Source organism: Petaurus breviceps, unplaced genomic scaffold (genome assembly GCF_028583685.1).
Source record: "Petaurus breviceps papuanus isolate PSGF00001 unplaced genomic scaffold, PetGlider_PUasm1.0 37, whole genome shotgun sequence".
Taxonomy (NCBI): Eukaryota; Metazoa; Chordata; class Mammalia; order Diprotodontia; family Petauridae; genus Petaurus; species Petaurus breviceps.
This window is the reverse complement of record NW_027186296.1, coordinates 85,312,464-85,325,102: the sequence shown is the minus strand read 5'-3', so window position 1 is coordinate 85,325,102 and position 12,639 is coordinate 85,312,464.

Sequence of the window (12,639 nt, the reverse complement as noted above, 5' to 3'; positions counted from 1 at the left end):
AAACCATCTTCACTTCCCGAGCAGGGAGAAGTGAGTGCTCCGGGACACTTCGCCGCCTTTCCCCACCCATGACTAGCTCCGTCCAGACTCTTCGTAGCAAAGTCATGTGTATGTTTTGGACATAGTCTCCATTTCTTCGAGAATTTGCTTTCGACTTTGTTCCCGGGCTTGCTTGGTCTGTTCCGTTTCCCCCTCTAGGGCGGAAGCCAGTGGTAACGACTACGAGAGGGGAAAGGTTCGGCGCCAAAGGCAAGCGTCCTCAAACCGCGAGGGGAGGGGACCGCGAAGATGAGCCAGGTCAAACCACGTGGTTTGAGGGTGATTGGAAAAAAAAGCCCCACGAAGGTTGAACTTGGGCGCTGACCTCTAGGTTGTTGAGTAGCTGTTTATTTTTGGAAATGCAAAACCTTTGGGGGCTATCTGCCTCTTCCCTGGTCCGACTCGCTAGAAAGGCTGTCAGCCCACATTTATTGCGCACTTTCTTCTTCATAATGGATATTACGTTTTCACCACTTTGTGGGAGATTTTACTGACGAGCAGACGCGCAGGATAGACGCGGGGACCCAAAACACCTGATGCTGATTATCCGGTGCCGCTACCACTAGAGAATGGGAAATTGGATATCCCTGCTGATAACGTGAGCTGGCCCGCCTCTTCTGATCTGCCGAATATTGCCTTTGTGGGGATGTATCTCAATAATAAACATCTATTAAAGGCACCTGCTGTGTGCCAGGCGCTCTGCTAGGCGCCGGGGACACAAAAAGGGGGCAAAGGCAGCCCCCCTGCCTTCAGGGAGCTTAATCCATAGAATCTAAGAATGTTACAGCTGGCAAGAGCCTCAGACGTCCAAATTTCCCGTTATTTGTTATTTTTATCATTATTTTGGAATTGCCGCCCAGGGAACCCCCTGATCATCCTTTATTCCTTTGTGTTTGGCAACTTACAAAAACCCCTTTGCTATGACATCTCTTGTTCAGTCAGTCCTCCTCCTGTGACTCCAAGACCGTACTGTCCATGAGGTTTTACTTGGCAAAGGTGCTGGAATGGTTTGCCATTGCCTTCTGCAGAGGATGAAGACAGAGGATAAGTGACTGGCCCAGGGGTGCACAGCTAGTGAGTGTCTGAGGCCACACTTGAACGTGGGTCTTCCTGGCTCCACTGAGCAGCCTAAATGCCTTCTTATCTCATTAGATGCTTACAAAAATTCTGTGGCATAGGCAGACACGTTTTAGCCTGGTTTGATGGGTAAGAAAAATGACACGAAGTGAAGTGATTCATTTAAAGTCAGGCAGCTAGTAAATGCTAGTCTTTTGACCACACCCTCCCTCCCCCCCCCCCACAACACACACACTGCTGCTTCTCTTAGCATGCTTAATAGACTAAGTTCACGGATGGCACAAACTGCATCTGTCTTTGTAAATCTCACAGCAGATAGATAGTTAAGGTTAAAGAAAAAGCCAATGCCTGCTTTTAAAGGGCTCACATTCTGATGGGAAAATCACAACGTCACAATGTTAAGGGGAGCAGGGAAGAGAAAGATCTGGGCAAGGCCTCATGTGGGGAGGAGGAGCTGTCCAGTGAGTGAGTTAAGCTCTGAGGGAAATGAGCAGCATAACTGGAACTCCTTACCCCCAGTCAAGAGATCAGACCATAGAATGGAGTCATCAGGGCACCTGGAGGGCAGCAGGTGGATCATGAATTGAGATGGCAGTGAAGTAGCCCACAGCAAAGGGCTTTGAAGGCATTCTTGGTAATTGTCAGAATGATTGAAAGATGATTAAAAGAATCGATACTAATTATTTTGTGTTCTATCTTCTCATTTAATTTCTGAGCTTTTTTAGGACAAGAAAAAACATGTATGTGTGTGTATATACATACATATACACATGTGAAGAGGTCACCCATAAAGACGGTTAGGGTTGCTCTGGAGAACCCTGGAGGGGTCCTGCTGAATGAATTCACCTCAAAGAAAAGTAAAGTTTGTTTAAAATTCACTTGTATTAGACACAGAGTAAGTCTGTGTTAAGTCATTCTATGGCGCTTTCACAAACATGGAGACAAGATGGGGTCTTATATACAGAAGGTTGTGGGAGGAATCTAGGGGTGGTCCAGAGGAGGAGTTTGGGGAGGGTTTTTTGGAGGAGTTAATGAGGTCAATGAGTGATTAAGGGTGGGAAGTTGCTGGACCTGGAGATTTATAGACAATGGTGGGCTAGGCCAGTTCTAGGGTGAATTGATATTCTAATAGGCTCAAGGGTGGGAAGTTAGACTTTTGGGCCCAGCCACAATTGTAAGACTCTTGACCTCATGCAAATGCCTCATCAAATAGGACATTTTAATCAGAGTTCAAGGAGGGTTCCCAGAGCCTATACCTCAAAGATTCAAGGAGAGCTCAAGAGGGCTCCCAGAGCCCATACCTCATCATTCCCCCCTCAAACAAAAAGGACCCAAATTCCTTTGGGGTAAAGGGCAAAGGTCTCAGCTTCTGAAAGTGCTTCCTGCTGGCAAGGGGCCTAGAGCTGCCCCTGCCTCTCTGGGTCTCATTCAAGGGGGTCAGACTCTGGAACATGGATGATGCCCAGTCCAATGGGCTGGAGAACTTGGATTCAGTCGGAGATTTGCATGGCCTTAGTGGTCATCCAGAGGTTGATGGCTTGAACCCTGGAGGAGACAAACCTGGCAAGGATGTTAAGCAAACAAAGACCAAACAGGCACCAAAAAAAAGAATAGAGGAAAGACAATCTCCCTGGTTGGAATTAAAGATGACGATGGCAAGGCCAAAATGCTGTCAGATATCCTTTTCCTTTTTAAATTGCTCCATGGACATTTAGCACATGGAAAGCAACAGCAGCCACAGAATCTAATAGTTTTCAAAAACAGGCAATAACTCCCAAAGCCTGTTCTCTCTTTCCATCATCATAGAGAGTAAAAGGTTTTTCCTAGATTGGGTAAACCTGGAGTGTTGGTCAATTTAGTTTTCAAAGTCTCAAAAGACCTGGTGGAACGGGCCCCACTCTAGATAGAATGAGTCAGGGCCTTGAGTAGCAATTAATGATTGCAGTGCCTCCCAGGCCTTGGGTTTAATTGGATATAGATGACAATGTGGGAAGGGGGGGGGGGGCACACACTTCAGGATCTAGGAGTCAAAAACGAATGCTGGCATGGCAGAAGTAGCTCACCCAGGAATTTCCTGATCCCAACTATTGACACAACTATCTCCCACACTTCTGAGGGAACTTGGGGAGATCTGGGAGGCTTAACTAGAGAAAATTGGCTTCCCAATTTCACCAACAGGTCCCTTCCCAACAAGGGAACAGGATAAGAGGAGAGCATAAGGAAGGAGAATTCAAAAAACAGATTCTCAAGTAGGCAGGGGACTGGGTATGTCTGGAGACATCCAGTAATTTCCCCTTCCATGCCCCTGACCTGACTGGTCAAGAGGAGGGTAAAATCAATTGGTTAGAGCAGAGAATTTAGCCATAATAAAATGGATAACCTTACCTTCAGCCTCAATGCTTGCCCAGTGTTCAGTGAGAGATATGGAGAAGGTGGGAGCGCTGCCAAGCCCCAGTCTTGCCAGTCATTCAGAGTCTTGAGAAGACTGGAGGACAGGGTACTGGGAGGTAGCTCTACCACTTTTACCTCCGTGACCATCCTTCCTCCAATGTCCCTCCTTGGTGAGATGGGCACGGTTCTAGAGGCATTGGTTCCTGGGGCTCCCTCTGGGGGGGTGCCCTGGAGGGGCAGTCCTTGGACCAGTGACCCTCCTTGTGGCATTGAATTTGGAAAAAGGTAGGGGAACCAGCCTGAGGGGTTTTCAATGCATGCTATTTATTAAACATTCTTCACCTGGTAGGGGGCTAAAGAAATCTCTTTTGTTAATGGTTAAGTGACCTACATTCCAATATCAAACCTAAACTTCCTGATGAGTCAGGTCTAGCCTAGAAGAGTGGTATACCAGAAAAGAACAGAATTTGAACAAATCTTGCCTTTGTTCTTCCTGAATCTTTCATATTCTCAATTCCTTATGGCAAAGTATTATTCTATTAATACATATACCATAATTAGTTTTCCCATTTCTTAATAATTGGACACATATCAGAGGTAGGGTACTGGCTCTAGAATTAGGATCTGGGTTCAAATTCTATCTCTTTTACCTCAAGCAAGTTACCTATACACCTTGGTATCCATCTTCCCAAAGTGGAAAATGAGGGAGTGGTTTCACAGCTGTGGATTCTTAATCAAACAAGGACTAGAGGAAATTACAAAAGATAAAATAGATCAGTTTCAATTACATTAAAATGAAAAGTTTTTGCATGAACAAAATTAACATAACTAGGATAAGATAGGAAGCAACCAACTGGGGAAAATCTTTGTATCAAATGTCTCCGGTAATGGTCTTCTATCCAAGGTAAACAACTAAATGGAAATATATTAACCCAAAAGCCATTCCCCAATAGTTAAATGGCTCCACTCTAGAGCTGCCTAATAGTGCTTGCATACAACCATGCTCATTGGGTCCATTACATATTTACATTTTGGAATCCCAACTGAGACTTCAGCATCTCCATCTCTCAAAAGACCATAACAATAGTTATAAGTTGAGTTACTGGATTCTGTCAGTGCATGCTTGTGTTTTGTGTTTGCCTCTTTTGTCATTGCCTCTTCCCTGGATATTATGGTCTCCTAACTGGTCTCCCAACCTCAAGTTTTCTCTTTCTCCAGTCTTTCCAACCATGACAGGAAAGACTTGACCCTTTTAGTTGTAGAACTTCCACTGTCCTAAGTACCTCACATGTGGCCCACTATATCAGGCTAACTCTGGCCATGCTTTATTTTATCTTCTAGCCAACTCCTTCCTAGCCACCTTTCCCTCAAACTCTGCTGTCCAGCTTTAGAACCATAAATCAATGTTGCCCTTGCTTTATAAAGGTTAGGTTAATCTACTGATAACTCTATTCACCATCCCTGTAATGTTCCTACGAAAAATATCTCAGACCACCAATCCCCAATTAGAATGTAAGCTCCTTGAGTAGGGACTGTCTTCACTTTTGTGTTTGTTCCCCTAGTGCTTGGCACATGATAAGTACTCAATAAATCTTTTTCATTCACTTCATTTATGCCTTTATTCATGCTCTACATAGTTTACAAATTAATATTCCTAAAGCACAAGTCTGACCCTGCCACTTTCCTCAAGAATCTTCAGTGACAGGGTGGTTAGGTGGCACAGTGAATAGTGCACCAGCCATGGAGTCAGGAGGACCTGGGTTCAGATCAGACACTTAACACAAAAACTAGCCCTGTGACCATAGGCAAGTCACTTAACCCCAATTGCCCTACCTTCCTCCCTCCAAAAAAAAAAAAAGAATGTTTTGTGACTCCCAATTGCCCAAAGGATAAAATATAAATTCCTATCTGGCATTGAAAGCCTTTCATGATCTGGCTCCAAGTTCTCTTTCTGAGCTGATTTCTCTTTACCACCCTTCATGTACTCTATTCTCCAATCAAACGAGCCCATTTGCCATTCCTATGCTGTGTTCCATATTCCACCTCTATGCCTTTGGAGAGGCTGTGAGTTTCCTGGCTAGAATTCACTTCCTTCTCACCTCTGCTTCTTGGAATCTTTATCTCCCTTCAAGCCTGTGCCTATCCTCCGTCCTACAAAAGGCCTTTACTGATCCTCCAGTAGTTAGTATTTATACCACCTCCCCATCACCCCAAATTGGTTCATATTAAAGCCTATATATAGTCTCTCTATATATATAGTCTATATTTACTTATCTATGTATATGTTGTCTCGCTGTACCATGTAAGTTTCTTAAGGTCAGGGAATATTCTGTTTTTGTCTTTGTCTCTCCAGCCTCCCATACTGTGCCTGGCACATAGTAGATCCTTTTTGAATAGATTGAATCAAATTACATTATTTTATTTGATTCTCTCAACAACCCCATAAAATAGACAAAAATGATATTTTTATTGTCATTTGAAAGGTTGAATAAACTGAGGCATAGGTAAGTTAGGAAGTTTGCCCTAGGTTACCCAGTAAGCCAGAATCCTTGCCCTAGGTTGCTTCCATTTTGCTGTCTTAGTCACTGACTTGCCTACAGATAATTTTTCTTTGAAGTATTTAAGATTTTATCTCCCAAAGCTTTTAGCATTCGTTTTTCATTTTTCATTATATTGTTTCTCTTATCACTGAAGCAATCACAAATTGAAAATCTGTGCTTAAAGTGCATAATACAGTTTTTTTTACATAAACATATAAGCTTAGACTTTCAAAAAAATGTTTATTGCTTTTTTGTTTTTATGTTTTCACACCCCAATCCGTTCTCTCTAACAAAGGATAAAAAAGATATCAATAACTAGTCCAGAAAAATCAACCAACACATTGAAAAAAATCTGATAACATATGCAATTGTACCATACCCATAGTTACCCACCCCATAAAGAAAGGAATTGAGGTTAAGCACTAATTTTTAAAGCTTTTTCTTTGAGAATGTACAAAGTACTGTATCCTCTATAACTTCAAAAACACTCTGGTTTTCTTTTTCCTATATGGCATTACAGAATCAATTAATCAGCAAGCATTTATTAAGCACTGTATTGTGTGGTTGTAGCCAGACAGTGAAGAGCTTTAAATCCCAGAGGATATTCTATCTTATCCTAGCTGGAGTAAGGAGCCACTGGAGCTTTTTGATAGTGGGAGTGACACAGTGACACACTGTGGAATAGAAAGAGGAGAGGCTTGAAGTTGGGAGACTGAATAGACTGTTTTTGCAATCATCCAGGCAAGAAGTGATAAGGGACTGAACTAGGGTTGTTGCCATTTAAGTAGAGAGATAGGGACAAATGTGAGAGATATTGCAGAATGAGAACTGGCAAGACTTTGCATCTGATTGGATATGTGCACTGAAGGAGAGTGAAAAGTCAAGGACAAGTATGAGGTTGCAAACCTGATGGAAGGATAGAGGTATCCTTGACGGAAATAGGTCATCAGGAAGAAGAGCAGGTTCTGGGATAAAAATAATGCATTCTGTTTTGGACATGTTTCATTTGAAATGCCTATTAGACATCTAGTTGGAAATGTTGAGTTAGGAAGATGATAAGGGATGAAAGAGTCTAGAGCTTGGAGGAAGACTGAACATATAAATCAGAGAGGCATCTATACACATAACTGCTAGATAGCTCAGTGGATAGAATGCTCAGACTCCAGTCAGGAAAATCTGAATTCAAATCTGGGGGCAAGACACTTAATCCACTGGAGAAAGAAATGGCAAATTACTCCAAAATCTTTGCCAAGAAAACCCAATACATGGTCATGAAGAGTTGTATACTAGTGGAAAACAACAAACATCTAGAAATTATAATTAATATATTAGAAATAATAATTAAACCCAAGGAAGCTGACAAGATACCAAGGGAGAAGGTGTAGAGAGAGAAGAGTCCTGGGATACACCCATGGTAAGAGAAAGGTACATAATGATCTAGCAAAGACAGAGAAAGAGTAAGATAAATTGAAAGAGAACCAAGAGAAAACAGTCCCAAAAACACACAGAGGAAAGAGTATCCAGGAGGAAGAGGTGTTCTGTAGTGTCAAATGCTGCAAAGAGGTCAAGAAAGTTGAAGATGAGAAAAGGCTACTTAATTTGTCAATTAAAAGATCATTAGTAACTATGGAGAGAACAGTTTCAGTGACTGAATAGGTATACAGCTAGTTTGCAGGTGAATAAAGGGAGAGGAATTATAAGTAATAATTGCAGATAATTTCCTCCTTCCCCCACCCCAGGAGTTTGTGATAGCAAGAAGCTATAGGTTTATAGCTTGAGGGAATGATAAGGTCAAGAGAAAGTTGCATGTCTGTGTGTGTTTGGGGTTTTTTTGGATGAAAGAAATCTGGGAATATGGGCAGCAGAGGAGGAGCCATTGGATAGGGACAAATTGAGGATTAGAGTCAGGGGAAATGATTGCTGGAGGATATGGGATCATTCTAGGGCACTTGGCAACCATTTCATGAGAGACTGGAATAAAGGAGGAGAGAATGGGGGTGATATTGAGTAAAGGAAAAATGATAGCTCATAAATAGCTTCTATTTCTTCAGTAAAGGAAAGGAGTTGAGACCTTCCACTGAGACAGAGGACAATAGAGAGTAATTTGGGGAACTTGTGGAGAGAAGAGAAAGTTTTGAACAGTTGCTCTGAGGAATATAATAGCCCACTGAGGAAGGATAAAATGATTTCCTTATTGTAATGAGGTTCCAGTTAAGATTAGGTAATATAAATTTGTGGTGGTTGCAGTCAGTATGTTTGTGTGACTTCCTTAGGCATCATTCAGATAGGGATAGAGGAGGTATATGTTGGCAACAATCTAATTTGTCAAGGCATTAGCAGAAATAATACAAAGAGACAACGGATTTGAAAAGATTATGTGTGGGATAGGGTTAAGGTTGGAACAGAGCCAAAATAGTGGAATAGCACGAAGAAGTATAGTCTAGCTCAGGGGTGGAGAACCTGCAGCCTCCAGGCTACATGTGGCCTTCTAGGTCCTTGAGTGCAACCTTTGACTAAGTCCAAGTTTTGCAGAACAATTCCTTTTATTAAGGGAATTTGTTCTGGGAAGTTTGGATTCAGTCAGAGGGCCACACATGAGGACCTAGAAGGTCACATGTGGCCTCAAGGCCACAGGTTCCCCACCCCTGGTCTAGGTCCTCCAACACACCTCCACAGAGATCTAGAAAACACATTAGACCAAGCCTTGATCGGAAAATCCAAGAGAAAAAAAATCACATTAAACCATTTTTCTCTAGCTGAGGTTGAGGGAGACAGAGAGGTCTGTGGATCCTGGGAATGGGGTTTGGCCAGAAATGTGCCATGAGAAGCCTAGGGACTTAACAACTGAAGCTGTGTGCCAGAGCAAGATGAGGTCCCAGACCAATAACACGGAATCTCATTTTCGTGCAGGGTATGGGAACAGGTACCAACTTGCAACTTTATCAGTCATTACCCTGGTTTGGTAAGAGATTCAGGATAGCCTGAGGAAGGCACCTCCTCCCAGAGGTGATGTTCTAGCATAGGAAGCTGTTTACAAGCCCTAGACCACAAGTGGGGAACCTGCAGCCTCCAGGCCACATATGGTCCTCAAGTGTGGCCCTCTGAATCCAAATCCCCTTAATAAAAGGATTTGTTCTGTGAAGTTTGGATTCAAAGGGCCACACTTGAGGACCTAGAAGGCCATATGTGGCCTTGAGGATGCAGGTTCTCCACTCCTGAGCTAGACTATATACTTCTTCTTGCTGTTCCATTATCCAGAAGTATATTAAGTATAGAGAAGCAACAGGAATACAGAAGATTTAGCAACCATTTGGGAAGGGTCAGAGAGCATGGAATAACACTCCAGAATGCAAAAGATCTAAGCTTACAACCAAGAATGAATTACCCAGAAAAAACTGAGTATAATTTTATTGGGGTGAAAATGGGTCTTATTAAAGTCAAAGACTTACAAGCATTCCCGATGAAAAGACCAGAGCTGAATGCAAAGTTTAAAATTCAAACACAGGCATCAAAAGAAGCATAAGAAGGTAAACATGAGCAAACAACCATAAGTCACTAAACAAGATAAGCTATTTACATTCTAATATGAGAAGAGGATACATGCATCCCTCCAGAACTTTACCATCATCCAGGGTGATTGAGGGAATCTAATTAGACAAAGGACCTGGGAGTGGTTCTTTTATATTGTGATGATTTTTTAAAAAGAATGGAAAGGGAGGGGTAGAGAAATACAATGGAGGAGAGGAAGAATACAGAAATGAACTCACATAATTGGAATACTCAAACAAGAAAACTATACAGATAAAGAAGAAAGGGTATTACTCTCTTGTGAACTTGTCAAAAAGAAGGGAAGAATAAACACATACAAAAGGGTACAGAAATACATTTCATTCAACAAGAGTGCAAAGAGAATAAAAGGGAGAGAATATTAAGGGAAGGATTAGTCTTAAGCAAAACAGACTCTTAGGATGAGAAATAAAGAGAAGTAACAAAAGAATATTGATAGAAGGAAATACACAGTTAATAGTCATAAGTGTGAATTAGAATAGGATGAATTCATCCATGAAACAGAGTTTACCAGAATGGTAAATAGAAAGCAGAATCCAACAATATGATATTTACAGGAAACACTTGAAACAGAAAGATGCACATAGTTAAAATAAGTGGCTGGAACAAAATCTGTTACACTTCAGCTAAAGTAAAAAAATTCACAGATAGCAATTATGGTCTCAGACAAAGCAACAGCAAAAGTAAACATTTTGGTGAAAGGTACCATAGACTGAGTTAAAATCAATTTTAAATATATATGCTCCAATTGTCACAAGAAAATAAATTCTTAAAGGAAAAGTTAAATGGGTTATAGGGAGAAAGACTGTAAAACTCTTAATAGTAGAGGACCTCAATTTAGCCCTCTTAGACCTAGATAAATCTAACCAAACAATGAGCAAAAAAGAAATGGACTAGAATATAATTTTTGAATATGCATATATAAACACATATGTGCATATATTTCTCAGTTGTGTATGACACCTTTGCAAAAAGTAATAATCTATTAAGGCATAAAGATCTCGCAAATAAATGTAGGAAAATAGAAATATTAAATATATCTTTTACCAGTCATAATGCAATAAAAATTATGTTCACTAAAGGGCCTTTGAAACAAAGATTAAAAATTATTTGCTGCTCTAAATCACTATTGATTAGAGAAATGCACATTAAAACAGCTCTGAGGTACCACCTCTTACCTATCAGATTGGCTATCTTGACAAAAAATAAAATGATAAATGTTGAAGGGAATGTGGGAAAATTGGAACACTAATGCATTGTTGGTAGAGTTGTGAACTGATCCAACCATTCCGAAGAGCAATTTGGAACTATGCCCAAAGGGCAATCAAACTGTGCATAGTCTTTGACCCAGCAATACCACTACTAGGTCTCTATCCCAAAAAGATCATAAAAGGGGGAAGGAGCTACATGTATGAAAATATTTATAGCAGCTCTTTTTGTGGTGGCAAAGAATTGGAAATTGAGAGGATGCTCATCAATTGGGGAATGAATAAACAAGTTATGGTATAGGAATGTAATGGAATACTGTTGTTCCATAAGAAATGATGAGCAGGGGGTGGCTATGTGGCACAGTGAGTAAAGAGCCAGCCCCAAAGTCAGGAGGACCCAAGTTCGGTTCCAGCCTCAGACACTTAACACCCACACAAAAAAAACTAGCCATGTAACCATGGGCAAGTAACCCCAATTGCCCAAAAAAAAAAAAAAAAAAAAAAAAAAAGAAAGAAAGAAATGATGAGCAGGTGGATTTCAAAGAAACTTGGAAAGATTTACATGAACTGATGCTGACCGAAGTGAGCAGAATCAGGAGAATATTGTATATAATAACAGCAACATTGTGTGATGACCAGCTTTGATAGACAACTTTTCTCAGCAATGCAATGATCTAAGATAATTCCAAAAGACTCACAATAGAAAATGCCATCCACATCCAGAGAAAGAAATGATGGAGTCTGACTGCAGATTGAAGCATACTCTTTTCACTTTATTTTTTTGGTAGTTTTTTTTTCTTTTGTTCTGTTTCTTATACAACATGACTAATATGGAAATATATTTTACAGGATGGCACGTATATAATCTGTATCAAATTGCTTGTTGTCTTAGGGAAGAGAGAGAGGTGGGAGGGAAGGAGAAAATTTGGAACTAAATTTTTTTTTTTTTTAAATTAATGTTGAGGGGCAGCTAGGTGGTACAGTGAATAGAGCACCAGCCCTGGAGTCAGGAGGACCTGAGTTCAAATCTGGTCTCACACACTTAACACAAAAACTAGCCTTGTGACCCTGGGCAATTAGGTATGCAATATAAAGAAGCAAAGGTGCACAGTAGTTTCATATGCTATAATCCCAAAGACCCCAGCTACTGGGGCACAAAATCACTATTGGGCAAAAAGTGGTGGGAAAACTGAATAAAAAAAGAGTCTGGCAGAAACTAGATATAGACCAGCATTTCATACCCCAAAACAAGGTAATTTCCAAATGAGTACATTACTTAGACATAAGTAGTGACATTATAAACAGATCGGGGAAGCAAGGAAAAAATTATCTTTCAGATATATGCATAGGGAAGAGTTCATGACTAAACAAGAGATAGAGATCACAGAAAGTAAAATGGACTATTTTCATTACATAAAATTAAAAAGGTTTTGCATGAACAAAACTAATGCAGTTGAAATTAAATGGGAAGCAAATAAATGGGAAAATACATTTGTATCAAGTTCCTGTGATAAAAGTCTCGTTTCTAAAATACACAGGGAACTGATTAAAATTTATAATAATAAGAGTCATTCTGCAATTGATATATGGTCAAAGTCTACGAATAGGCTATTTGCAAAGGAAGAAATGCAAACTAACAATAGTTATATGAAAAACATAAATCACTATATTTAAAATACTATAAAATCAGTATTCAGAGTAATACAAAGTAAAAAAAATCTCAGGTCCCACCTCACACCCATCAGAGCAAGGTTGACAAAAAATGAATGTACCAACTGCTGGAGGGACTGTGGGAGAATAGGTACATTAATGTACTT